Here is a 27,286-nt window from a genome sequence, read left to right as displayed (position 1 = left end):
ACACTTCGTAGAGCAATCAATTACCATGCATGGCCCTGCAAGAAATGGACTTGGATAACTGAACGAGTATTTTCTTAAAAACTTATTATGTGAGTGTAAAAGTTCTTTTCAAGCCTGATTGTAGCTTTTATACAAAATGGTTTTGGAAACAAAATTTGGATGGCAGTGTAATATAGTTTATCTAAATTTTTTTTTTTCGAAATTCATCTTTTACCATATTCAGTTAAGTTTTGGATACCAAAGTTACGCGAAATTCATTAATGCGGTTCATTCCATCATGCGAAGACATTTGTTATAACTGAACTGTAACTCATTTGTTCCAGCTAAATTGTAACCCAAATTTTGATTCCCTAAACCAATTTATTGATCAAAATTTAGATACCTTATGGAATTTTTCAATTGATATTCCTAGATGTGGCGATGGAAGGAGGGGAACCTTAGATTGTTCACAACAATCACCAATAGTGCCTATTACTTATGGTACCTTTGATCTCCATTACTCTAAATCTTATTTTTGTAATCGTTGAGTAACCCAAAAATCGAAAATTTGGAAGGAAAAAAAGAGCCTTTGTCCTTTGAAATGAACGCAAATGGAAAATTTGAAAAGAAAATACAAAGATCTTTCGGTCTTGCACTTATCAATAAGGTATCTAAATTTAGTGGGTACCACCGGTGTGTAATATTTTTTTACTTTTTTTTGTTTTCAATTTCAAACAGAAAACCAAAATCCGGGCAGTTACGACACGGGTCATATCCTAGTAACAAAACAAATATAAACAATTTCAACATTACCAAAAAAAGGATACGATTTCATCATTACCAAAAAAAGGATACGATTTCATCATGATAAAACTAAATAAAACGTGCATCATGATATCATCATAAATATAAATAAATCATATAAATTAAAAAAAAAACAATGTCCAATGTCCATTTACAGTTTTTGTGATAAAATCTGCCTAATTACAACTCCAAACTATATGTAAAAGAAAATACTTGCAATTACACTTTCAGTTGGTATAAAAAGAAAATACAAAAAATACTTGATTTGCGATTACACTTTCAGTTGATATTAAAAGAAAATTCAAATTTTTATTGACGATTAAAAGAAAATACCTGATTTGTGGATGTCACACACGAATCGAGAAATCCTTTTTCGAGGGTTTACAGAAAGGTTTGTTAATCCTGTACACATAAAAATAATACAACATCATTAGGAGTAATCTGGAGTACCCATATACAAATCGTTAGTAGAAAGTAATGATGAACAATTGAAATTAAGCAAAATTTGGAGAAGAAAGATGAAATTTACAAAAAAAAGTGCAATAAACTAGGATTAGTTTCGTTTTTTTTTTATTTGTGTTTTAATTTTTTTGTTCAAACCAGAACGGGTTAATTTTTTTTTTCTTTTTCTTTGTAGCATTAATTCGGTATTACTTTTACTAGGTAGGCCGGGGCTCAACCTCATATAAGTTTTTGTTGTTTAGTCGGCCGATCCATATCCTCTCACAATGTTTTACTCAACCCCCGCCCTTGTGTTTAGTTAATCAGGTCATAGTATCGTTAGTCTACTTATAATATGTCCGTCAAGGATAGAACTGTTTCTCTAAGGGAAAGTCAGCCTTGTTCACTGAACAATACTACACTCTACATCCATTCCGGGGTTGAGTTTCTAGGTTAGTTGGATCAGCATAGGCAATAAGTCTCCCATTTTCATTCGAAAACTGGTTTCCAATACTTGCCAAAGAAACCAAAAAAAAATAAAATAAAATGTCACGCCCAAGTCTGATCATGAGAGAAATACGCCCAAGTCTGATATGAGAGAAATAGTTTCCAAAGACAATTTGGTGTTGTTGTACTACTTCTTGTTTATTTTTTTGGTAATCATTTAATTCACCCGTCACAGCTCAACCTCGAGCATTTTTCTCTACTTTGTCCGTTTATGCTTAGATCAGCGGCTTCTTCCAGCTTCCTGATAGCCATGCAAGAATCCTCCATCGCCATCATCACTATAAATATGACCACCAAAAATACTTCATTCTTTGCAGATGTTCATAGAAGGTCAGGATCGCGATTATGGATTAATAATGACTATTCACACTCCGCGCACGGCGCACTTACTCTGCTACTCATTACCATAATGAGATTAGAACCTCAACCTCCTGAAATAAAAAAGCGAAGTTGTAACCATTCATAGAAGATGTATATGCTAGTAGTTGCTTAAAATCCGATAGTAAGCAGTGTTTCCTCCACCATTAATGGGTGATGAAACTTGAAAATGGAAGTGGGAAACAATAATTGCTGTAAAAGAAGCACTCATTCAAAATGACAAATAGTGGTATATATAGTTAAAATAAGCCACCACATTCAAGAATCAAGATTATCAAATCCTTACAATATCCTGCAAAGGAGAATCTACTGGGTACATTCCCTAAATTTTTTGGATCAATTGATCTTTGAATGTAACCAAAGTAGCTAGACGGTGGTCGTACTCCTTAATAAGCAATGGAACTGGCTAGTTTAAATAACGCAGCCCCCCCATTAGTCCGAATGGTAGTTTGTCTTTAGAGGTTTATTCATGGGCACTTGGGCATCAACTTACGAAGACTTAAAGCAGGTTTACTCATGGCTGATGGGAACCTGGGCATCAACTTGCAAAGATTATACGTATGATTCCTATAAGCTCCGCAATACAGGAATTTGTACTTCACTTCAGATGGTCCACCCAAAGTAGTCGAGTCATGTGTTCATCATAAACTGAGAATTCTTGAATTAAATATGTATGTTTTTTCAAGCTACAAAGTCTAAGAAACATATGATGCTCAGATACTTACAATGAGGTTATTTAATTTATAAGGGAAACTGGAATTCTGATTCAATTTTCGTTTACAAATTTAACGGCATAAGCACAATCGCCTAATTTTTATCTGCGGAATCTCCACTCTCTGATTTTCAAGCTCCCAAAAAGACATGCTCAATGAATTAAGAATGGCTATGGAAGACCGAATAATATCCAAAGCTTATTTAAGAATAAAATTCAGCAACACTAACAAACAATTCTGCATGTGAAACTTTTAAATGACCATTTTCCTTTTCAATAGGAAAAAGTTGATCACTTGATCAGTGTATAGTTTTATCGTAGTTGCATCTGTATGATGCTACTCAGTCTGGAGACGACAACTTACAATGAAATTCACCGCCAATAGCTACATGTAAACTAACAATTTAAATGTTCCACAATCGATTATTTTATGGATGTTTTGAAGTTAGTGGTATTATGGATTTGTCAATATATGAAGTTTACATTCAGCTTCGAATAGCTATTATATATGTTGCACACCTCCGAATTAAGGAGTACCGCCTAATTCCCAGTTTCCCCACTCTCATAGAATTCAGAATTAGTACCGGCCAACTAAAAAAATGAATTGAGCTAGCTATTAGCTTTTATCCCATCCAATAGTCACCGGCCAACTAAAAAAGTTCGCCTCTTTTTAATTCTCGAACATCAAATTTTAATACTCGAATATCAAAAACAGAACTATATTTGGTTCCTACAACACTCTGTACCAACTTGACCAACTTGACACGTGGAGTAACAAAGTAAAAGGGATACTTGAACCCTTAGTTTTCTCCTAACTCCATAGTTTTCCTAACCGTGTGTTAATTAGATTAAGAAACCTAGTTATATTAGGCAATATAGATCCCAGCCTCACGCAGTTTGGTTTGGTTGGGCCGCAGCATAATCATTTATGTATGGACGTTCAGATTCGGATTTGTAGATCCCAACCTCACGCAGTTTGGTTCCTTTATGTATGGACGTTCGGATTTGTCCCATCTATTTTGGACGGCCGATCTATCCCGAGACAGAGGCAACATTTTCTTTATTCTATAGATTATTTCGGATTCGGAGTATATTTTTCTATTTCTACTTGCTCACTTTATTTTATTTTGGACAAAAATATCAAAATTAAAAACTTTATATCGTGATCCTTTAATAATGTATTCAATTAAAGTAAGTATAGGTGTTTGGTATAATTAAAAATCTTATAAATTTGGAAAACAAATCTTTAAATGGGAGATTTCTCTAAAATTGGGAGATATTAATGAATTAGTAAAAAAGAAAACTTATGCTAGCCAAAAATAAAAAATTCCTGATATTCTTAGATCCATGAGTAATATTATTTTCATTTTTTGAATGATCGATGTCTCCCTATAAAAGGTGTATTGTTCTGCGTTTGCACTGTTTTTTGGATTTTTATTTTTGCTTTATTTTTTATATTTTTTCGTTTCATGATGTATTCGATTTCTTTTTTCATTTATTCCCCTCTCTTTCTCTCTGTTCTAATTATTATTTTTGCAGGTGCGATTTTGGCAGAAGAAACAAACAAGTATCGATTGGTAAAACCCTAACCATTTTTCTTCTGCTCTGTTTCGTTCTCGGTTCTCCCTACAGGTTTCTTACTTTTTGTTTTTATTTTCATTATTATAACTTTTGATTTATATCGTTCAATTAATTAATCATCGTGTTTTAATTTTGCTGCCGAGAATCTCCACGGACTCGCTTTTTTATTTGAAGTCCACCTTTTTCTTTAGTTGTTGTTTCATGGTTGTTGAGAGTCCTTACAGAAGTTGACCATGGCGAAGGAAGAAGGAGCATGGATCTTTTACTTATGGAATGGTATGGTGTAATCTCGATTCCATCCTTTTCTTTGTATAACTGATCTGCGATGTATCCAGATTATAGTGCTTCTTGACCACTTTTGGCTTATGGGTATGGTGTGTTTCAATTTTGCAAAAGTTTGTCAATAAGCTCTTTTATGTATTACGGATCAATGTCCCTACACCCTACTATTATGAGAGCTCATTCTTTTTCGCTTTTGGTTTTGAACAGTTATTACACATAAAAGCCAAAAATTTAATACTCATTTATATTGATTCAACATCAAGTAATTAATAAGATAGAAATTGAAACATTTTTTTCCCTAAACCAATAACAATCCACTCATGAAGGACATGCTTTGAATCTATTCTATCTAAGCAACAACCTGGTTTTTTTTATGCGTGCCACCAAAATCATTTTGCATGGTTTATTTTCAGAGCGTGGTCATTAATTAAGTACTGTGAGTGTGGTGAATGTTTGTTGTTTTCTTAGACGTTAGTGACATTAGTTTTATTGTTGAATCACCGGTTTATTGTTGTCTCTTTATCCGTATACAGATATTCGTGTTAGTTGACTCAATTGAATGCAATTTGATTTTTGTAATAGGATACGAGCAATTGATGAATGTAAAGACTTTGTACTATTGAATTTTGCATCCTTACATTTGATCAATTTTCTCCAGGTAATGAAAGACGGCACTATCCTTGAGCTCAAGAGTACAGATAAGTAAGAATCTGATCCCTTAATGCTGGATTTAATGGAAAACTGAAGCAAGTTTTATTCAAATCAGTGTTGCTTTATATAAATTTGCAAAGTGAGGCAAGGGTTCAAGAGCATATATAGATAGCCTTAAATGATAGATAGCCTTACATGAACTAACAGAAACCAAATTCTGGCATTGAAAGGTTCAGGCTTTTGAGATCGAGATCCGCCGTTTTGACATCCGTATTTGTACTTCTACCAGCATGGATCCTTTGGTCATCCATCTTTGGATGAGACATTAATGCCTTTAGGAGAAGTATCTTTTATATTTGAACTTCTTTAGCAGTTCCCTTGGCTGTTCCATCTGATAATACCCATATAATTACATTTTCACTAGCATGGGCAACCCCGGAAGTAAAACGGATTGTAGTATTCATTGATGGTGTAGCTTAACTGATGTGCATGGTGTATTTTTTTTGTATTTATAACTCTCTTTATTTGTGCTTACTTGGTGTATTCTTTTGTTTCAGATCTGGGATCATTGAATTGTTGATGGCTATAGTTGCTTTTGATATCCAAATATTGTAACATAGAGCTTCACAAACAATACGAGGTGGTGTTTATTTATCTTTTTGTGTTGCTGCTTTAGCAGCTTGGTGTGCTTTTTTGTTGTTTTTGTTTTGTATTCAAAACCGCTTACTGTTGATGGATATTGCTTATTATCTCCCACTGTAACATGGAGCTTCGGGAGAACCAGTACCAAGTGGTGATTTTTTTTAAATATAGGGTGGTAGATTACATTGCCGTGACATGAAATTACGGTGTAACATGGCTTATGATGGATCCACCATGTAAATGTACACTATAGCCAGTTATATATTTATTTTCATTACGGTGTAGCTAGGTGACGTGCATGGTACACATTATTCTTTGGAGCCAAATACACTATAATGTGTAATGATTGTGATATTTGATATTGAAATTCGAAATTGATTCTTATGGCTAATTTATCCAGTAGTGATGTAAAATAAGTACATAAAATCTCATGGTTGGGCTATTTTCATGTTCATTAGAATGCAGAGGAGGTGCAAGTTAGTAATTAATCTGGTGATGATTTCATGCCTCTGGCTTGACATTTGGGGCTATTTTCGTGTTTCGTCAGAATGTTATGATTAACGTCGGTTTAAGTGGTACATATAGTATAATGGAGTTGGCCGATGCCTTCTTTATTATCTGTGCATTCTATGTATGTAGACTAAATAGATATAAGTAATGGCGTGGATATGAGAAACTTTGTAAACTTCAGTAATAATTATTGTAAAATAAAAAAGCATGGGATGATAAACAGTATGTTGATCAGTGATTCATGGAATCATCTATATCCTTTTTATACGGGGAAAGTTTATAAATTTTTTAACAAATCCTTTTTAAAAAATCTTAAGAGAGGGGAAATACTTTTTTAAAGAGTTACTTGTTATATAGATAGATAATAGATTTATTAACAACATTGATACTGTTTGGAGGGGGGAAATTGAGCGTGGAGTTCTTCTTCCCAGAAATGCAGTATAAGTGTGCACTTTTTATTATTTCATGCGCATCAATCGAATTTTATGTAATATATATATCCCTTGGTATGAAAATGACATGGAAAATCTTAAGGAGTAAAGTATACTATATCATGACAAACGACCAAGATATAGCTTTGCATCCTTACTGATTATAAACACATGACTATGGTTGCCAAATGTGATGAAGATATTCTTAAGGGGCCATGACTTCTGTTGAGGATAATAGCCATGGCTCCTTTTTTTCTTTTCTTCCTTTTTGATTTTCCAAACCCATTAGTTTATGAAGTGCGATAATAACAGTTCCCCTTGAAATCTTTCATGTTTGGATTTATTTGTGCTGATTCTTAGGGGTTTCTTCTGCTATATATGCTTGGATTTTTTAGTGGATCTACCTAGGAGAAAAAAATTAGGCATTCTTCAATGAACCCTAGATCTTCTCCTAAAATGTCTGGTTTAGTTCAAGTTAGTTTGCTGCCAAGCTATTTCATTGGGGTTGTTACAATTTTATTTTATTCCATAAACTTAATTTTAACGAATTAGAAAATATTTAATCTTTATTATTCACTAATTCCGATTTACGTAATTTTCACGAGCTCTTGCTAGATTTTTATTCGTATTCGGAACCGAATTTAGGAAGAACCAACCTTATCGACAATCTTAACATTTGAACCTGTTTGTGTAGTTGCATGGAAGGAAATCTACGTGATGATAATCTTTTATAATTATTTGTGTATTATTCTCACTCTGTATTTTTTTTTGTGTGTTGTTTAAATCATCTAATAAAATATTTTTAAGGATGTGCAAAATGAATATCAAAAGAAAATAATTAAGGTACCGAAGAAACTCACTTATATATATCCATTTCACCTTCATAAAATACCAACAAAATCAAGTTGGAGGAGTTTTTAGAGGATCATATAGTTGAATCTTTTTTCTTTCTTTTCTTTAAATTAATCACGGTTTTGGTGATATTACCTGCTACGAAGAGAAGCTCCTGCTGCAGAAAAAAAAAAAGTGAAGGCTCCTAATAATTTGGTGGACCTAATATAAGAAAACGAAGCATAAGCTTCAGAATTTTAAAGGATATCAAAGTTTGGATAGAAAAAATCAACATAACTTCTAATCAATTATAGAGTTGGATGAAGTAGTAGATTCCTTAAAGAAATTGGACTGAAAGCCCATGCTACATTAAATTATTGTTTTACTTATTATATTGATTTTTTACTAAATATAACCTTCGTTTTTTGAAAGGAGATGTTTTCACTTTTTCAATTAGTCTATTTTTAGGCTAATTGAAAAAGTGAAATTATCGCAATATTTGATACCCATGGAGAAAAATCTAAAAGAAAAAATCTCCCAACATGGATCTCATACTTTATAATGTGAGAAATAGACCCGTGCATCGCACGGATGAAAACCTAGTATCTTAAATTCCAAGCAAATTAATAAAAGAAAAGAATAATATAAATAACTGTTATTTAATTCTGAGAAGAAAGATTATTGTGCCATCTATGAATTTCAAATTTGCTGGTTACCACATCATTATCCAGTTTCTTACAAAGGATTTTGCATCTTCGTTTTTCCTGCACCGTTGGACAATCTATGCAATTATCTTAGGTATTTTAAACGAATGAAGCGGTCATACGACAGCGAGCTTTCTGCTCCGGGAAATGAATACTCCAATGGTGAAAAACCTCATGAATCGGACGTTGATGTAATTACAACCACTGTGTCGAATAACTCTTTGACGGATATATATTCGCGCCTTCGTGGCCATGTCAACTATTCACTTAAGTCAGCAGGTTGGGCAGTCGAGAGAAAGCAGATTTGGTGAGAGCCTTCTTGCTGGTAACTACAAGATGTTACGGCAAGAATATGGGAAACAATGCATGGATATTAAAAGAGTTTGGCTCCGACTTATCAGAAATATTGGTTCATCAATGGAGTCTTCTGGATCCCTTTGTTACAGTATACTACTTCTTTCCCTTGCTTATAGCATGGTGTGTTTCCGACTATCTGTGAGTTTTGCCATTAAAATTTGTTACTAAACCAAGTTTGTGAAAACCTACTATAGGAACTGGAATCCAAATAAACAAGAAACAACAGGAAAAAGAAAAGTATCCATGGATCTTAACTTAAAGAGATATAATCATACGAATAAATAAAGGGACATTTACAGAAAGGTCATACTTTTTGTAATTGGGTCACAAAATTGTTACAATTTTGTATTTCGTTCACAAAACAGTCATACTTCCATCCGATTTAACACTTTTGAATAAATAGGTGTTATCTTTTCCTAAAATACCCTCCTTCAAAATACCCTTTCCATTTAACTAATTAGTTGAAGTGGTGGTGGTGGTGGAAGCTTAAGAATCTTCACTGAACCTCAGAGGGGAAGCGGTGAACCCTTTGGATGAATGCGGTGTAGCAAACCTGAATGCGGTGTAACGATCTCGAATACGGTGTAACATTGTGTAAGTGTCGGCACCACCACCGTCAAAACAATTACAATGAAGGCAAAATTTAAAATTGTGTATGGAGGGATAAGTATGGAGGACACTTAGGTAATTTGGTTAACATATTTAACTGTGAGTCATCACTTAACTCTCTTTTTAACGGAAGTGTGACTATTTTGTTAATAGTTTGTAACAGTAGAATGGTTTTGTGAATCGGGTACTAATACTATGACCATTTTGCAATATTTCCATAAATAAATATACTAAAGATGATTTACTTTACATACTTTTGAGAGGAAAGACGATCATGCTTTTTAATATCAATAAGTTTCCGTCCACGCTATATGTAAAGGTTTCATTGCAAAATCAAAACATACTCTAAATATTGAATCAAATGGCTATGCTTCTTTGAAACTGGAAAAAGATAAAACCTAACAATATGATCTTAAAAACCAAACTTTTCAAGATTGTTTATGAAGATAGAAGCCGGCAAAATAAAAAAAAAATTCCAGAGTGTTATAAACTTGTAATTATGTTAAGAATATCTAGGACAAATCCCGTTTATTATTGGGATGGCCTTGTGTCTAGCCCTATAAATGGAGGCTCTACTATTAGTCTATTGTACACATGAATAAGAAATCTCTCTCTTTTCTTCTCCCTAACTGTCTCCTTCTCCTTTTATAAGACGTTATCATGCACGTTGTTCTACCAACTGAACGAAGAAGATTTTCTATACCTATATCTCACTTTCTCTTCGATTAATTTGATTTTTTCCCTTTAATTTATCAAAGATTCGAATAAAGTTTCTATAATTTTTGTTATAGGGTTGCCTCTAAGGTATGATCACAAACTTTACTCACCTTTAGTACTATAACTACATATTGGCACTTCGTTGAAGAAATTACATCAACTACTTCTACAAATCATCTTCGAGAAGCTAGTAAGCTAAGAAGCAAGTCCTCAATGTATTTAAAGAAGCGTGGAGACTCGAGAACACTACCATTAGAAGACTAACACAAAAGAAGACTTCATGAACTGGGAAATTTCTCACGAAAGCATTGCTATCTCTAGCATTCAAGAAATTCGTTTATGGAAATTGGTTCAACTTGAAGATTTGCGAGCCAAGATTTAACTGAAGTACTTATCAGGGGGAGTATCAAATTAGAAGGTATTTTACTGGACTATCACGTTGTACTCTGTTTCCTTCATCAAGGTTTTTCCACTGAGTTTTCCTTGTCAAGGTTTTAATGAGGCAACATATACATGTCCATTTTTTGTACCAAGTTTACTCACAATTGTGCTCTTTTCCCTTCGATCAGGTTTTGTCCTTTTGGAATTTCCTGACAAGGTTTTAACGAGGCAATTATCTTAGACACAATGTCATCAAGGGGAGTGTCATAAACATACAATTATGTTAAGAATATGTAGTTGCAAATCCCGTTTATTACTGGTATGCCCTTGTGTCTAGCCCTATAAATGGAGGCTCTACTGTTAGTCTATTGTACACATGAATAAGAAATCTCTCTCTTTTCTTCTCCGTATTTCTGTCTCCTTCTCCTTTTTTAAGACAGAGTATATATATATATATATAAATATAAGTTATTCTGGTCAAAGAGCAAGTAAACCCTAATTGTAACGGGCACCAAGAGGAAAAACCCAAATTATTCAGCCGAAGGGGAGACCCTCCGTGGGTTCTAAAACACCGAGGTTTACTAAAACATTCCAATTTAATCTGATATATTCGGCATTTTTCGATTTAGGAAGGAACAACATAAAAAAGTAAATAAATATCTTTAATTAAAAAAATAAATTAAAAATCTAAAGACTTGATGGCCTAGACAAATAAAGCTCCCATGAGGAAATCCTCACTTCCTATTGGCCGAAATAGACCTCTTTTGAATTTTGTGAAACAACGTTTTGGTGAGGACACTTGGCAACGTATGATTGGTTTAAAAAGAATAAAAAACGATTAAAAAATGGAAACCAAATTAAATTTGGAATTCACGAAGTGACAATGTTTAGGTGAGGACACTTGGCAACCGTATGATTGGTTAAAAAGTTACAAACCTAAAATGAAAACATAACTTACCGTGTTTGGAATTTCATGAAAGTCCACGTTCAATTTGGAAATCAAATAATTACTATACTGGGACTTTTTTTTTTGAAATTAATATATAAATTTAAGGGGGAAAAACCCATATATTTTCTGCGAAAATAATAAATAAAATTTACACATAACCTCCACCTATTTTATGTATTTGCCCCGCCACACCAAATCAAAAATACATCTCCACGGGGCGGGGCGAACCCCGCGCACACCAAATCGAAAATGCATCGCTATGGGGCAGGCGAAACCCCACGCACACCAAATCATACATCGCCACGGGGCGGGGCGAAGCCCTGCACAAACCCAAATAAAAAATACGTCGCGACGTGCGAGGGAAGCCCCGTGCACACCATGCTGAAAAAAATCGCACGGGCACCAATCTAGTTTTTATAAATAAGTAAAGTATCAAAATGTACGCAGAAGATATAAACATCAAAATTGGGCTGCCCGAAAAATCTAGATAATATCATCGTTGAATGGAAAATTTGTTAATGCTTGAGAAGAAGAGCAAAAAATGATAGCAAGAGTGAGCCAAACACAGCAACATTTGAAATTCGAAGTCCAAAAGCAGAACCATTGTCCATTTAAGGCGCAGGCGACGGAGCCATGCTTTCTTAGTGAAGCTACAGTAGCAACGAATGCAAAGATCATTGCGACAAAGAAGAAAGCCATTCTTGTAGAGCTAGATTGAGCCATTAGAATGATGATGAATGCACAGAAGACGAATGAAGAGTGAAATTTGTTTTTGATGTTTTGAAAGAGTGATAGACTGAAGATTGCTGCTGTTTGTGGCATTTTATAGGTTGAGTTTGTGTTGCTTTAACGTGTGGACCCCACAGAAACGTGCGTGGGACGACTATTGGTTGATCTTTTTCAGTAGGTGGTGGTGAGCACTGAGCAGGGTTGATCTTTAGGTGGTGGTGAGCTGGTTGTATGTATATACCAAGAAAAACCAGCGCGTATGAATGGATCAATGTATGGGATTCTGGTGTCTTCTAGTAACATAACGAATGTCGGTAGTCTGCCTGTCTCAGAGCCGCCTGTCAATGATGGTGAATCATCACCACCGCCTGTCTATCAGGTTGCGTTTCATGTCGATTATTTACTGTTTAAAATGACAAATAGAAAACACAAGTAATCAGCAAAACCAGAAATAAAGCCAGGGGTATTCAAATGTCTTTATCTCCCAAAATTGTTTTTTCAGAAATCTTTTTAATGTCGTCCATGTTTGACATTTGCCACAACATTTCCCACTTGGTATTTCTCGGGTTATTAACAGGTAATCAATCTGGTTTTGTACCAGTCCTCTTGACTGCAATATCATCTTTGATCTTCCGTCAAACTGTGCCAATCCGCAGACTACAATATCAACTTTGATCCAATTGCGTCTATTTCGAATCAATGACTTAACCCTTCGAATCAACCTCTCACCCAAAGCTTCTTCACCTTCTAAAATCGACCAATGCTCTGCCACAGCAACCCTTGCTTACTCTCAACAAACATCAAATCTGCTTTCTGCAACGCCTCTGTCAGAAAACTGTCACACTTTTCTACTGTTATAACACTTTGTCACCCCTTCTGTCACCAACTGTGACACTTTCTTCTGTTACGCTTCTGTAACAATTTTTCAGTAACACTTAACTGTGACATCCTTCTGTAACAACTCTTCTGTAACAATTCTGTAACTGTAATTGTTTTGTTTGTAACACCTAAACGGTTAAAAACTTTCAATTTTCACATACCTTTTTTTTATCGCGACACCTCTGTTTCTACATCAATGGAAGCAGCACCGAAACCCTAGAATTCATATCTGCATTCCTCTCACAAAAACAGATTAGAACCCCATTAACAACCACACCATCAAATCACCGAGAACTAATGACTATCATTATAGACATCACACCGGCAGTCCACTCCTCTTTGTTCTCTTCTCAAGACGACTTTGTTTGCCTGTATTCACGACTTTGTTCTCTTCATCACGACTGCCATCTCTCTAACCCGTCGCAACTTCATCTTCTGCATCTCTAAAATCAGCTGAACTCATCAAAACGCTATTCTTCTACCTAACCTTCTATAAATCACCATTACAATCACCGATAACCAGAATCATTAACACACGGCAATAGGATCATCTTTTATTCTTTATTATTCTCCTTGATTTGCATCTTGTGCATGACGATCTTCTCTTGAACTTTCTCCCTTTTTAATCTGTTCCATCTTGGAACCAAACTCGAGCTCAAACCAAACAGCTTCAAACTCTTCTGACCAAACCCTCAAGAACTCAATTACCATATCTTGGTTTAACTTCCAACATCCTTGATTAGAGATTTTCTGTGGGGTTGTAGTAATGAAGGTTCGAACTCTAAGACTTGTGAAGGTGAAGGATTTTTAGATTTATAAAAATTATATATACAAAAATATTAACAATGGTGCAAGAGGTACTGGGGTTTAGGATTCCACCGAATTCATTTCTTAAGGTTCAAATAATGATTCTTTTAACAATTATAGCTCAGTAAATATATAAAATATATTGACTCTTATTTTTGCCAAGATAAATTCTCCAAATATTAGATGTAAATGTTAAGCATGAGGCATCAAATCATCTAAGCTAAGCATGCCGCATCAAATCAAATGACAACTAATTTTTTCAAATCATAATTTCAATTAAAACTAGTGCAAAAGTCATGAGAAGAATTAAATATAATTACCCAAGTGTGAAATAAGGCTTCCTCCATCACCCCAGTGTTGGGGTTTAGCTCCTCATATTAATCATAATCTCAAAATACATGTATTAAGCTCAAAAAGTTGATTAAAGGGAGTAAAACAAGTGAACAGAAAAATTGCAGCAGAAATAACTGTTGCAAAGGCGCTGTTCACCGTTACAAAAGGAAGAACGATAAAAAGATAAACTGTCGTTGTAGCTTTTAAGACCCACACTACGACCCACGAGCCGCTGTCGCTGTCACTGTTGAAGAACGACTGCTCTGGCTGGTCCGTTCTTCGTGTTCTTCAGGCGTGTTAATGGCAGCAGCAGCAGCAGCAGGTAACTTCTCTGCAACTCCTCCTGCGCCTCTCTGCTCGCCTCCAAACCTCCCCAAACTCTCGACAGCCTCTCTAGTACTCCCAGGGAACATATTTATACACCTACAGCTCGTTGAATCTCCCTCAATTACTCCATATAATTCTCTTTAACTCGGCAGTAAAGAAAAATATTCTTGGGAATATTTTCTTTCCATTCCTGCTCTGGTACGCATATATTTCCATCCTGGTCACACTAGAAGTGTTTAAACACGACCCACAACGTTGCTAGAGCCCTCATGCATGAGAAGAACACGCTCAAATCTTCTCCAATCCCGTGTCCAACCCGTGTTTCCCTGTTTTGCTTCCGTGAATTGTCCAGCTAATTATGGCCAAATTTGATCGAACCAAAAGCCCAAAACGTGTTCCTTAACCTATATCACATCTTCCTACCAAGTTTGAGCCATTGAATCGCACCACAACACCTTCATTTTGTCGATTGAAATTCTGCCAGTTGATGAACCAATTTTCCCTCCAAAAAGTTTATTTGAATTTGAGAAGAAGGTGCCCCTTATCCAGAGTGCTGGGGTGCGAATAGTAATTTGGGTGGAAATAACAATTTTGGGGTGGAAATGATAATTTTTCTGGGATCCTCCGGTACATTTCTGGGACGTTTCCGGTGCATTTCTGGGGTTCCATTCAGTGCATTTCTCCGGGGTGTAAAACATTACTTATTGAGCAACTCTTTCTACACAAGGGGTATTTCTCCAAAAACACCTAAAAAACATAAAAACACCACAATAAGCAAAAATGGGTACTAACAAAATACACAAAAGAGATGAAAATAGACACATAAATGCGTCTATCAATCCTCCCTTAAACCAAGATATCATCCAACATCCTCCTCTCTAGAACTCAATTACCATATCTTGGTTTAACTTCCAACAGCACAGAAGCGTCGACGGACCCATGAAGGGGCTAAAGGGGGCTATAACCCGGGTCAAATGTTTAGAAAAATAAATTTATGTATGAGTAATCCCATAAGTTTTTGGTTTATCCCACACGTAGTTCGACAACTGTCCAGAATTAGTTGGAAAATCATAACAACTTGCTATAATTTTGGTCGTAGTCTATGCTTTTGTTGTTTTATTTGCTTCACATGCAGTAGAAAGTCTTCGTTTGTTCCCTTATTCCCTCATATGCAATATTTTCTCCATTAGTTTGTACGCTTAAAATTATTTCTAACCTTCTAAAAATTTGTCGCGGCCTTTGGCCGCTTAGTGATTGCCTAACCTTATGAACTAGCCCTACCCAAAAAATAATCCTGGGTCCGTCCCTGCACAGAAGACGAATGAAGAGTGAAATTTGTTTTTGATGTTTTGAAAGAGTGATAGACTGAAGATTGCTGATGTTTATGCTTAAACATTTGATCTCATGGTGTGGCATTTTATAGGTTGAGTTTGTGTCGCTTTAACGTGTGGACCCCACAGAAACGTGCGTGGGACGACTATTGGTTGATCTTTTTCAGTAGGTGGTGGTGAGCACTGAGCAGGGTTGATCTTTAGGTGGTGGTGAGAGGGTTGTATGTATATACCAAGAAAAACCAGCGCGTATGAATGAATCAATGTATGGGATTATGGTGTCTTCTAGTAACATAACGGATGTCGGTGGTCTGCCTGTCTATCAGGTTGCATTTCATGTCGATTATTTACTGTTTAAAATGACAAATAGAAAACACAAGTAATCAACAAAACCAGAAACAAAGCTAGGGGTATTCAAATGTGTTTAACTCCCAAAATTGTTTTTTCAGAAATCTTTTTAATGTCGTCCATGTTTGACATTTGCCACAATATTTCCCACTTGGTATTTCTCGGTTTATTAACAGCTAATCAATCTGGTTTTGTACCAGTCCTCTTGACTGCAATACCAGCTTTGATCCTCTGTCAAACTGTACCAATCCTCAGAGTATAATATCAACTTTGATCCAATTGCGTCTATTTCGAATCCATGAGTTAACCCTTCGAATCAACCTCTCACCCAAAGCTTCTTCACCTTATAAAATCGACCAATGCTCTGCCACAACAACCCTTGCTTACTAACTCAACAAACATCAAATCTGCATTCTGCAACTCCTTTGTCAGAAAACTGTCAGACTTTTTTCTTGTCATAACACTTTGTCACGCCTTATGTCACCAATTGTGACACTTTCTTCTGTTACGCTTCTGTAACAATTTTTCAGTAACACTTAACTGTGACATCCATCTGTAACAACTCTTCTATAACAATTCTGAACTGTAATTGTTTTGTTTGTAACACCTAAACGGTAACAAACTTTCAATTTTCACATACCTTTTTTTTTATCGCGACACCTCTGTTTCTACATCAATGGAAGCAACAGCGAAACCCTAGAATTCATATCTGTATTCCTCTCACAAAAACAGATTAGAACTAATGACTATCATTACAGACATCACACCATCAAATCACCGAGAACTAATGACTATCATTACAGACATCACACCGGCAGTTCATTCCTCTTTGTTCTCTTCTCAAGACGACTTTGTTTGCCTGTATTCACGACTTTGTTCTCTTCATCACGACTGCCATCTCTCTAAACCATCGCAGCTTCATCTTTTGCATCTCTAAAATCAGCTGAACTCATCAAAACGTTATTCTTGTACCTAACCTTCTATAAATCACCATCACAATCACCGATAACCAGAATCACTAACACTCGGCAATAGGATCATCTTTTTTTCTTTATTCTTCTCCCTGATTTGCATCTTGTACATGACGATCTTCTCTTGAACTTTCTCCCTTTTTAATCTGTTCCATCTTGGAACCAAACTCGAGCTCAAACCAAACAGCTTCAAACTCTTCTGACCAAACCCTCAATAACTCAATTACCATATCTTGGTCTAACTTCCAACATCCTCCCTTAAACCAAGATATCATCCAACATCCTCCTCTCTAGAACTCAATTATCATATCTTGGTTTAACTTCCAACAACACAGAAGTACTGACGGACCCATGAAGGGGATAAAGGGGGCTATAACCCGGGTCAAATGTGTATAAAAATAAATTTATGTATGAGTAATCTCATACGTTTTTGGTTTAGCCCACACGTATTTCGACAACTGTCCAGAATTAGTTGTAAAATCATAACAACTTGCTATAATTTTGGTCGTAGTCGATGCTTTTGCTGTTTTATTTGCTTCACATGCAGTAGAAAGTCTTCGTTTGTTCCCTTATTCCCTCATATGCAATATTTTCTCCATTAGTTTGTACGCTTAAAATTATTTCTAACCCTCTAAAAATTTGTCGCGGCCTTTGGCTGCTTAGTGATTGCCTTACCTTATGAACTATCCCTACCCAACAAATAATCCTGGGTCCGTCCCTGCACAGAAGACGAATGAAGAGTGAAATTTGTTTTTGATGTTTTGAAAGAGTGATAGACTGAAGATTGCTGATGTTTATGATTAAACATTTGATCTCATGGTGTGGAATTTTATAGGTTGAGTTTGTGTCGCTTTAACGTGTGGACCCCACAGAAACGTGAGTAGGACGACTATTGGTTGATATTTTTCAGTAGGTGGTGGTGAGCACTGAGCAGGGTTGATCTTTAGGTGGTGGTGAGCTGGTTGTATGTATATACCAAGAAAAACCAGCGCGTATGAATGAATCAATGTATGGGATTCTGGTGTGTTCTAGTAACATAACGAATGTCGGTGGTCTGCCTGTCTCAGAGCCGCCTGTCTATGATGGTGAATCATCACCACCGCCTGTCTATCATGTTGCATTTCATGTCGTTTATTTACTGTTTAAAATGAAAAATAGAAAACACAAGTAATCAGCAAAACCAGAAACAAAGCTAGGCGTATTCAAATGTCTTTAACTCCCAAAATTGTTTTTTCAGAAATCTTTTTAATGTCGTCCATGTTTGACATTTTCCACAACATTTCCCACTTGGTTTTTCTTGGTTATTAACAGGTAATCAATCTGGTTTTGTACCAGTCCTCTTGACTGCAATACCAGCTTTGATCCTGTGTCAAATTGTACCAATCCTCAGACTACAATATCAACTTTGATCCAATTGCGTCTATTTCGAATCCATGACTTAACTCTTCGAATCAACCTCTCACCCAAAGCTTCTTCACCTTCTAAAATCGACCAATGCTCTACCACAGAACCCTTGCTTACTACCTCAACAAACATCAAATCTGCTTTCTGCAACGCCTCTGTCAGAAAACTGTCACACTTTTCTACTGTTATAAAACTTTGTCACGCCTTCTGTCACCAACTGTGACACTTTCTTCTGTTACGCTTCTGTAACAATGTTTCAGAAACACCTAACTGTGACATCCTTCTGTAACAACTCTTCTGTAACAATTCTGTAACTGTAGTTGTTTTGTTTGTAACACCTAAACTGTTACAAACTTTCAATAACACTTTTTCACATACCTGTTTTTTATCGCGACACCTCTGTTTCTACATCAATGGAAGCAGCAGAGAAACCCTAGAATTCACATCTGCATTCATCTCACAAAAACAGATTAGAACCCCATTAACAACCACACCATCAAATCACCGAGAACTAATGACTATCATTACAGACATCACACCGGCAGTTCACTCCTCTTTGTTCTCTTCTCAAGACGACTTTGTTTGCCTGTATTCACGACTTTGTTCTCTCCATCACGACTGCCATCTCTCTAACCCATCGCAGCTTCATCTTCTGCATCTCTAAAATCAGCTGAACAAATCAAAACGCTATTCTTCTACCTAACCTTCTATAAATCACCATCATAATCACCGATAACCAGAATCACTAACACACGGCAATAGGATCATCTTCTATTCTTTATTCTTCTCCCTGATTTGCATCTTGTACATGACGATATTCTCTTGAACTTTCTCCATTTTTAATCTGTTCCATCTTGGAACCAAACTCGAGCTCAAACCAAACAGCTTCAAACTCTTCTCCATTAGTTTGTACGCTTAAAATTATTTCTAACCCTCTAAAAATTTCTCGCGGCCTTTGGCCGCTTAGTGATTGCCTTACCTTATGAACTAGCCCTACCCAACAAATAATCCTGGGTCCGTCCCTGCACAGAAGACGAATGAAGAGTGAAATTTGTTTTTGATGTTTTGAAAGAGTGATAGACTGAAGATTGCTGCTGTTTATGCTTAAACATTTGATCTCATGGTGTGGCATTTTATAGGTTGAGTTTGTGTCGCTTTAACGTGTGGACCCCACAGAAACGTGCGTGGGACGACTGTTGGTTGATCTTTTTCAGTAGGTGGTGGTAAGCACTGAGCAGGGTTGATCTTTAGGTGGTGGTGAGCTGGTTGTATGTATATACCAAGAAAACCCAGCGCGTATGAGTGAATCAATGTATGGCCGTATGGGATTCTGGTGTCTTCTAGTAACATAACGAATGTCAGTGGTCTGTCTGTCCGGTGGCTTTGGGACTCAGAGCCGCCTGTCTATGAGGTTGCATTTCATGTCGATTATTTACTGTTTGAAATGACAACTAGAAAACACAAGTGATCAACAAAACCAGAAACAAAGGCTGGGGTTTTCAAATAACTCCCAAAATTGTTTTTAGAAATCTTTTTAATGTCGTCCATGTTTGAGATCTGCCACAACATTTCGCACTTGGTATTTCTCGGTTTATTAACAGGTAATCTGGTTGCTTGATTGTATCTCATAAAGTGCTGCCATGTTCTTTCCACTTATGTGGTGTTCGTACAAAGTAAAATCGGCTGTAGTTGATCAATCACATATATAATGGATGAACTACAAGAATGATAACGGACAACTAATATTGAAAATGAATCAATTTGTTACAAATCAATGATACTGTCATGTATATAAATGATTTAGGTACAAAATAAATGTATGAAAGGGGGAAAAAACGAAACACTCTTCATACAAAACATTGTTGAGGATCAATTTAGTGCTTTAGAAGAAGAGTAACAAAAGACAATAGAAGAGCACCCAAGACACCAACATTTGATAGTTGAAGTCCATAAGCTGAACCTGTGTCCATTGAAGGTGCAGGTGAAGGAGCCATGCCGTCTTGTGCAGCAACCATACCCACAAACGCGAAGATCATTGAGACGAAGACGAAAGCACTTCTCGTAGAACTAGATTTAGCCATTAGGATGATTAATGCAGAGATAAAAAATTAAGAATGAAATTGGTTTCTTTTTTTTTTGAAAGAGTGACAGGAGAAGATTGCTGTTTGTGCTTAACATTTGGTTTGATGGGACGTGATATTTATAGGTTTTTGGTCTTAACCGTGTGGACCCTACAGGAAAGTGGGTGGGAGGTTGTATGTATCAATTCAACAGCTAATGGTACTGGTAGGGGAAGAATGTGTACGAATGTACAAATATGGATAAGTAATGAATCCTTATTTGGTTACAAATCAATGATAATGTACAAATAATTTAGGTACAAAACCAATACAGTCTACAGACCATCAAAAGGAACAAATCAATGTTTGAAAGGAAAAAACAGGATCAATCTTGGTATAAAACATTGTCTGTAATCAATTTTTATGTTATCTCAGTGCTTCAAACAAAGAGTAATAAGAGACAGTAGTAGAGAGCCAAACACAGAAACATTTGTAAGTTGAAGTCCAAATGCAGAACCTTTATCCATTGAAGGTGCAGGTGATGGAGCGTCTTGCCCAGAGACCATACCAACAAACACGAAGATCATTGCAACAAAGAAGAAGGCCATCTTTGTAGAGCTAGATTGAGCCACTGCTAAATTTTAATGAATGTAGACAAGAAGATTGGTTTTATGGATGCAGAATGCAGAGTACTAATAAAAGATATGTTGTCGTTGTTCTCTTTGGTATGATGGGGTTAGTAGTATTTATAGGTTTGGTTGGTCAGGCAAAAGGTAGCTATGTGAAGTCCACAATAACATGGGACAACAGTGATCAGAAAAAACAGCTAATGGATGAATAAATCAATGTCTTTCTTTCTATCTAGTTGCCACTTCACACCTAGTAACATGCTGTTTTAGCGAGCTAGTTTGTCTTTCTGTTTGGGGACCTAGCTAGCACCGGATGTGTGCACCACCACCTGCCAATGGTTAAGAAGTTTCAAAATTTATAACAAACCACAACAAACAAATAAAACTTGAATTCATACAAACATCAACAAGAAAAGCATTCTGGATTAGCTAAAAAGGACTCTTACTTCTGAGAGGAAAATTCATTATGCAATTTAGGATATATATATATATATATATGTGCTTTCCCAACCATTTGCATTTGAGCATCTCAGGCCATGGGTTGCAGTTCACCGCCGAATTATTATCTCCATAGCATCCACCGAAAGTTCTGTAATTCATACAAAATGATAAAATCAAATGCAAAAGTCAGAAACCAAGAGATGGAGTTTCAGTCCTACACAAAGACATAAGAAATCATGTAATTATCACAGATCTAAGATAAACGCAATCCCAATCCATCTTGTGAACACTACGAATCTTATGATCTTACCTATTCTGTCATTTCTTTTGACATTGGTGGCACATTACGAGATTCTTCTTCTTTTTCCTGCAATGTGCATCAACAAAACGTTTAATTTAGAGTTAAATAAAAATAAAGAAAAAAACTTAAAATTAAAGTAAAAAATAAACCCTTGAATTTTCAATTAACTTACATTATCAATCCTGAATCTCTTGATCTTAACCTGCTGAGAAGAAATCGGCCGAATGTTGTTTGACCATCCAACCACCCCCAATGGCCTTGCAAGGCCTCCAACCCTTACACTATCTGTGAGATTTACCATCAAAATCTGTTACTAATCGGACTCATCAGAGCAAGTACCAAGAACCAAAAATGAAAAACATAATCTTCTAACTCAAGAGCTGGAAAAAACAAACGGATTTCAGACAAGTTTTTCACTTACATCTGAGAGCAAATATCATCATGCTATTTCAAATCACTGACTATCGTTCCAAGCTATATGCAATGGATCCCAATCAAAATAAAAAACCATACTTTTGGACGATCTTGTAATAAGGAGAGTGAAAGCCGGATCAGGATCAGGATGTGAGATTTGGATTGAAGACGGCGAGAGAGAGAGAAAGAGGTTTTGAGATGTGTGTGCTTGTTAAAGTTAAAATAGAGATAAGTAAACCCTAAAGGCCGATCAATATCAAGAGTATATGAAATGAAGCCCAGGCTCAGCCCTAGGAGAAAGTCTTAATAGGTTAGGCTTGGGCTACTTCAAAAATAAACAACAAAAAAAAAAAGGAAAAACAGAGAGCGGTCATTTGTCTCAAACTTGTTTTCGAGGCATTCCTTTGTTTTTAGGAATACTAAATAATTCTCCTCTGTTCTGAGGAATACTAAATAATGATACCATCTGGAATATGCTTGTAAGGGTGTCCTAGCAATAAGTATATTACTTAAATTCTCTTTTTCTAAATTTAGATCAAAATCATTTTCATTCCTAACCTAAACTAACCGTTATCAAAACATTTTGATTTTATTTTTCATCGATTAATTGCTTGATTCATAAATCTTTGATGATTGATAAAAATCGTAAGTATAAAATGAATCGTGCAGAGCCTTAAGAGATTTAACTCCAAATCCGCATATTGGAATCCAGATCTTTATTTTTCGTTTTTTTATGTTTTTCAAGAATTGTTCGACTGATATTGAATATCGCGTTTTAGCCGAACACTGTTTATAATGTAGAAGACCTTTAGATTCTGCCGATTACCTGATATATTAATTTCAGCCTAGCCTTGTTTATTTCGGATAAAATACTTGTTCGGCTAGTTCGAAAAGTTAGATTATTAGAAGAGCCTATCAAAATGTTCAACCTAGGCATGGTTCGGCTCATATTGAAAATATAATGGTATAGCCGAACATTTAACTTACAACACCAGGTTTGGTTGTATGAGGTAGCTAGCCGAAATTGTTCCTCGGTCCTACGCTGTTACGGAGCTTGGAGTGAGAAGCAATTAGTTCGGACTTGGATATCGCCAAAAATGGGTCTAATACTAGGAACCTATTTATTTGAGATTTATATATTGTTGCTCATAAGTCATGATTAACATTATCATGTAATTAAGTGTGTAATATTGATATATTGAACGTATAATCATGTATTCCGAGGTTGTTCTATCTGATAACTCCCATTTGAGGGGTTACAAAAATTTTCTTTTCTGATTTTAGTGCATGCAATGTCAACTCGTAAAAATCGTTAACGTTACCTCGTTTTGCTAAAAAATGGGCCCAAATCGTCAAAATGCGCCGCCTAATCGCTAAAAATCGAAAATGGCTTGGAATCGGAAATCGTCTCGGTCACATAGCATGTAGCGAGTATTCTTCGAGTAGTAATCATCTTGGATAGCCATATTGACTACAATGTATCATAGTAAGACGAACATGACTCTGTAAGTCGCAGCTTATAAAACCAAACTACGAAGTACATGTCCAACCAACAATGATTGAAGTTCGGATAAGCCGAACCTCAAATATTTTCTTCATACACTTAGGTTCTCCTTTAGAAATATTAGATGAATGGTACTTCCAAATAATGTTCGGCTAGTAATTGTATTGCAGAACCCAGCACAGAACATCCGATTTTTTACTTTTTGTTGTAAAAGTTTTTTTTTTAAGAATTCAACCTAAACAGTGGTGATTACCAACAATAACACACACAAAATATTTTCACGGGTTGAGCTTGCCAACAATAACACACACAAAAAAATGATATTTTTGGATGTTGGCAAATATTATTTCCAAAATAATAACATTTTTTATTTATGGGTTTAGCTCCTCTCCATATAAAACGAAACGTCGAACTGGCCTTTGTTTCAACGCCGCTTCTTTCTCTAATGGCAGCATTGCTTTGTTTTGCTTCAATTATTATGATTTACTGTCTTATTTTATTTTATTTTTGGTAAAGAGAATGATTTGTTGTTAATTTTGCAGGTATCCTCAAAATCGATCGGCGCTATACATGTTCTTTCGATGGGGTTTCTATTAGTTGTCCCATAGAAAGAAGGTGAAAGGCATGAAGAAATTGGTAAATCTCTTCGTCGCAGATGTACATGCTTATTGATCTAAATGTTTTCTAATTTAACTTTTTTTTTATAATCAGGGCTCGTCTGCTACTTGTTCATGAAGACCTATCAACTGAAGGTCTACCAATAAAGTTACACATGGAAGTTATGGATTACTGGTCAAATTGATGTTCCAGTTTTGTAAGAGATTTATTCGTATTTTTCGTGAAGTGGGTGAGTTACTTCTTGGTGCTCGCTTAACAGTTTTCTCAAATCAGGCAGGAAGAATATGTGAACCAGTTTAGCATCCTACTATTATGTATCTCATAAACTCAATGTAAGAAAATCGTTTGTTTGAGAAATTTGATCTAGTTCAGCAAAATACCTAAACAAATACTGAAACTTGATGTTTTAAGTTCAAATCAAGTTTTTGGTTTCTTTATCGGAACTCCCTAGTGAAAATTTTGTTCTTTTGACATCCTGTAAAAAGTATGAATAACTATAATGTTTTTTCGGTGTTTTTATTAAACTTCACACGTACATAATTCAAGTTGTTGTATTTTTACTAGGTCTCCCTACTATTCTGCTGTAACTCTTCTGCCTGATGGTTCTCATATCTCAATCACACATACTGGAATAGTGGATTTATCTCCAACTATTCAGTTGCTCAATGTGTTTCATATTCCAAGTTTTAAATTTAACTTGATTTCAGTAAGTCAACTTACCAGGACATCTAATTGTTGCGTAAAGTTCTCACATCAGTCTTGTATATTCCAAGACCTTCATACGAAAATGGAGATAGGATGGAGTAGGCAAATTGTTGGCCTATATCATTTTTCGTTCCAACCATCTGTTTCTTCTTTAGTTGATAATAATCCATTCTACAGATGGCATTGTCGTTTAGGCCATCAGCATAAGGATTGTTTTAATTTCTTAGCTCGCAAATTTGTTTACATTCGTCCTTTGTTTAAGCACTTGTGTTATGTATGCCCCAGGGGAAAGCAAACTCGTATTAAGTTCAATCAAAGTGTTTCTTTATCTATGCATCCTTTTCAATTAATTCATGCGGATATCTGGGGACCGTTTTCTACTACATCTCTAACTGGTGCCAAGTATTTCCTTACCATAGTTGATGACTATTCTAGGTGTACTTGGGTGTTCTTGATGAAAGTAAAATATGAAACTTTAAAGTTTCTCAAATATTTCTTCTCGTTTGTTGTCAATCAATTTGGCTGCAAAATCACCAGCATCTCCTCAGGTATTAATTCCTTAACCATTCCTTCGCTACAGAATTTTCGGTCTGATAATGGCTTAGAGTTCAAATTTAAGGAACTTCAATCTTGGTTTCATCTAAATGGGATTGTCCATAAAACAAGTTGTGTCTACATGCCACAGCAAAATGGTGTTGTTGAAAGAAAACATCGACATTTGCTTAATGTAGCAAGGTCGTTAAGGTTTCAAGCACACTTACCGATCCAATTTTGGGGTGAATGTGTATTGGCTGCTACTTATCTTATCAATAAGCTTCCAACACCAGTTTTGTCTCATAAATATCCGCATGAAGTCTTACTACATGCACCCCCTGATTATTCTTCACTTCGTGTCTTTGGTTGTCTATGCTTTGCTAGAAACAGACGAATTTCTCATAAATTTGATGAAAGAGCAAAATCTGGAACATTTATTGGTTACCCTTTTGGGCAAAAGGGTTATACAGTTTATGATTTGAAATCCAAAACTACATACGTCTCTCGTGATGTAGTTTTTCATGAGAATGTTTTTCCATTCAAGGATTTTATTGATTCTATGTCCCTGCCTCACACTTTGTCAGATAACTCGGCTGACTATTGATAGACGCATTTATGTGTCTAATATAGCTCATTTGTATATATTGTTAGTGCTCAATTTTGTACTTATTTGGTTATTTTATTTATTTGTAGGTGTTTTTAGAAGAATAAGGATTTGCGGCGAAATTGGCTGAAAATGCGGCGTTTGGACCTCCGTTGATAGAGTACCGGAAGCGCCCCAGAAGTGTACCGGAAGTACCCCAGAAATACCCCGGAGGAACCCCGAAAAAAGTGCGGAAAATGCCCCAGAGGACACTTGCTATACGGACCCTTGATTTTGGATAAGGGGTAACCTAATTACTAAGGGGTGACCCATTTCCAGGCATCTGCTAAAGGGAGACCAGCCACAGATAAGGGGAGGTCAACTTCTCAAATTTAAAAGCAAATTTTGGCGGGAAAATGCATGCATCGTCTGGCAGATTTTGGTTCGATTATTGGAGGAGTTTTAATGCGATTAAACACCGGAAATCAGTTTGGATAATCCTGTTAGACCTAAACAGACCCTATGCAAGTGATTGGGCTGATCGAATTGGGCTGGAATGGCCGGGAGAAGTAATCAAAGTCTCAACAGAGAGACGTGCTCTGTTTCGAGTTCAGGAGATTTTTGAGAGATTTCTGGAGGACTTTGACGCTGGATTAACATGTACATGGTCTTATTCAAGTCTAGGGAAGAGTTTGGTAGCTATTTTATAGCTAACAGCACGTGAAAAAGCTCAACAGAAGCGACTATTCTCTCAACAGCGCAGAGAAGAAAAAGAAAGAAAAAGTCGGAATTTATACGAGATATTTGGGGTCTGTGGGATATATAAGAGTTGTTTCAAGTCATAAGAGGGGTGAGAGACCCTTAGGAGAGAGTTTAGAGTCCAGGAGAGCCGAGGAGAAGCA

The 27,286-nt window shown here is 35.9% G+C and overlaps 1 long non-coding RNA gene across 1 annotated transcript; it reads right to left on the bottom strand.

Annotated features, from left to right (window-relative positions):
* Positions 1 to 20,383: 20,383 nt before the first annotated feature.
* Positions 20,384 to 22,606, bottom strand: LOC113339539. The gene is made up of 5 exons (XR_003355091.1): positions 22,448 to 22,606; positions 22,199 to 22,311; positions 22,036 to 22,092; positions 21,731 to 21,873; positions 20,384 to 21,613 (listed from the first exon to the last, which is right to left on the bottom strand). It is a non-coding gene; the product is annotated as an uncharacterized LOC113339539 (long non-coding RNA).
* Positions 22,607 to 27,286: the final 4,680 nt, after the last annotated feature.

The sequence above is a fragment of the Papaver somniferum genome, chromosome 1, assembly GCF_003573695.1.
Source record: "Papaver somniferum cultivar HN1 chromosome 1, ASM357369v1, whole genome shotgun sequence".
Lineage (NCBI taxonomy): Eukaryota > Viridiplantae > Streptophyta > Magnoliopsida > Ranunculales > Papaveraceae > Papaver > Papaver somniferum.
The sequence above is the reverse complement of the archived record's forward strand: the minus strand, read 5'-3'. Positions and strand labels throughout refer to the sequence as shown.